Raw genomic sequence first — 3,155 nt, forward strand, 5'->3', positions numbered from 1 at the left:
CGCATTAAAGACACAAGAATCATGGAGAAAGGCTGGACCAGTATATCGACTGAGTGCTCCTACGAGTAGCTAGTGCCTTCCGCACTATATCAGAAGAAGCAGTGTGCGTCATTGCTGGAACCCTACCTCTTAGAGTTCTAGCAGAGGAAAGACGGGCCCTTTACCAACGAAAAAGGTCAACTGCACTGATCCCTGAAGAACTTAGAATTGAAGAACGGCAGAAGAGCATAGGCCGATGGCAACTACAATGGGATGCTGCAGAGAAGGGTAGGTGGACGCACCGTCTCATACCTCGGATCGACATTTGGCTTAACCGGAATCACGGTGAGGTCAATTACTATCTTACGCAGATGTTGTCGGGACATGGGTGTTTTCGAGAGTATCTACACCGCTTTAAGCACGATGACTCTTCGGAGTGCCCGTCCTGCCCAGGAGCTGCTGAAGACGCGGAGCACGTCTTCTTTGTATGTCCTCGTTTCGATCCACAGCGTGAAGAACTGGAGAGGATCCTGAACCAGAGAATGCAACCAGATTCACTAGTAGAAGCAATGTTGTCATCAAAAGCTGCCTGGAACGCTACCAACACGTTTGCAACAGAAGTCCTTAAAGACTTGCGTTCCACCGAAAAAAAAGAGCAAATAGCAGAAGATAGAAGGAAGGTAGTTAACACCTTAGCCACCAGAAGGAAGAGCAGTAGCTAGATCCTCTCTTCACGAAGTAATGCCTGACGGCGGTTTCCATGAGGGATTAGAGGAAAGAAGGAAAAGGGGTTTAGGGTTTAGTGGGTAGGGGCGTTAGTGTCGAGTTTTAGTATGACGCTGCGTCGAGTCGCCACATATCCAGGCCAAACAGCTATGCCTAGAATCCGTAAAAAGGATTCCCTTTAAAACAAAAAAACACACACACACAAACACACATACATACACACACACACACACACACACATACACACACACACACACACACACACACACACACAGCCTTACAAGAGGCAGCTGGAAATGACTACGAAATACCTGAAGATGTCATTAAAATTCGTCCGGCCTACAGAGGTACTCAAACTGCTTCGGTACGATTGCCAGCAGCAATAGTGCAGAAGATACTTGGAAAGACAGGCAAAATAAGGATTGGCTGGGTAAATTGCCGTGTCAGAGCAATTAAGACACCACTACGATGCTATAAGTGCTGGCACTTTGGGCACACTACTGCCCAATGTAAAAGCGAAGTCGACCGATCTGGGCTTTGCATCGAATGTGGGCAAACAGGTCATCAAGCTGCTCAATGCCAAAATAAAGTGAAATGTGCGTTATGTGCGGAAAAACCTGGCTCTCAGGACACTGCTCACCGGTCTGGTTCTGGCCGATGTCCAGTCTTCCAAGAAGCACTCCAGAAGCTGACAAATAAACGAACATGAGGATACTGCAGCTTAACATCAATCACTGCGAAGCTGCGCATGACCTGCTTATGCAGACAGTACGGGAATTAAAGCTCGACGTTCTGCTTTTATCGGAGCCATATAAACATTTAGCTGGACAACCTTGGGAGACGGATATCACCACGAAAGCTGTGATCTGGGCTTGTGGTAAGCTCCCTTTCCAAAGTGTTGCTACCAATGGCAGCGCTGGCTTTGTAGCAGCATCAGTAGATGGCATCCGTTTTTACAGCTGCTACGCACCACCTAGCCTTTCAATTACTGAGTTTACTGACTTCTTGGATCGACTGACCGAGGACGCGAAGCAACATCATCCAGTGGCGATAGCCGGAGACTTTAACGCCTGGGCAGTGGACTGGGGCAGTAAGCAGACTAATGCACGAGGAAGAGAGCTGCTAGAAGCTCTTTCTACACTAGATGTAGTCTTGCTCAACAGTGGTGACACGCCGGCCTACACTAAAGGTGACGCAAGCTCGATTGTAGACGTCACTTTTGTCAGTACCAGCCTTGCTAAAGGTAACACTAACTGGAAGGTACTGGACATCTACACTGCCAGTGACCATCATGCGATACTCTGGGAAACGTCAAACGACCAGAACCTCAGGAGGCCTATCAAGCAATTTAACACCGTCGGTTGGAAGGTGAAATCTCTTGACCCAGAAGTATTGCTAACAGCCCTCGATAGTGATCCGATAGAGACTGGATGTGCAGAAGAACATACTAAGGCTCTGATGATGCGAGTAACACAAGCTTGTGATGCCAGTATGCCTCGCAAACGTGTTATGAATTCAAGACCTGCGGTACACTGGTGGAATGATCATATCAGCAACCTCCGTAAAGAGTGTCATCGAAAGAGAAGAATATCACAGCGTGGCTATCAACGACCTTACTCTGCAGTGCTGATCGCAGAGTACAAAAAAGCTCGTCGTGACCTTAATAAGGCCATAAAAGAGAGCAAAAGAAGATGCTGGAAAGAGCTCATATACGAGGTCGACAAAGACGTGTGGGGTCGGCCGTATAAGGTGGTCATGACGCACCTGAAGAAACAACAAATGCCGTCACCTACGTGTCCCCAACTCCTTCAGAAAATCGTCACTGCGCTGTTTCCACAGCAACACAGTCTCAATTATCAGTCAACGCAAGATGAACTGGACGACATTCCACCTGTCACTGAAGAAGAATTGTTGGAGGCCTGTAATCGGGTAGGAAATAATAAAGCGCCGGGATTGGACGGAATCCCTAATATAGCCTTGAAAACCATCATAAAGGCAGCACCAACATTATTTCTAGACGCTTACAACGCATGCCTCAAGGAGGGGACTTTTCCTCGTAAGAGGAAACAGCAACGGTTAATACTTTTACCTAAAGGAAAGAAACCGCCAGAAGAACCGTCATATTACCGACCACTCTGCATGCTAGATACAGCGGGTAAGATATTTGAGCGTATCATCCATCAGCGAATAGATGCAGTAGTCGACCCACTCTTGGCAGACAACCAGTATGGATTCCGGAAAGGACGATCAACCCTGGACGCGATCAACCTGGTTGTTAATACGGCCAAAGAGGCAATCGCAGGAACTAGATGGAAGGGTGGAACGAAGAAGTACTGCCTGGTGGCTGCCTTGGACATCAAAAATGCTTTCAATTCCGCTAATTGGGACTGCATCATGCAAGCTCTCGACGAGAAGAAGGTGCCAACATATCTTCGCAGACTAGTGATTAG

Source organism: Cotesia glomerata, linkage group LG10 (assembly GCF_020080835.1).
Source record: "Cotesia glomerata isolate CgM1 linkage group LG10, MPM_Cglom_v2.3, whole genome shotgun sequence".
NCBI classification, from domain to species: domain Eukaryota; kingdom Metazoa; phylum Arthropoda; class Insecta; order Hymenoptera; family Braconidae; genus Cotesia; species Cotesia glomerata.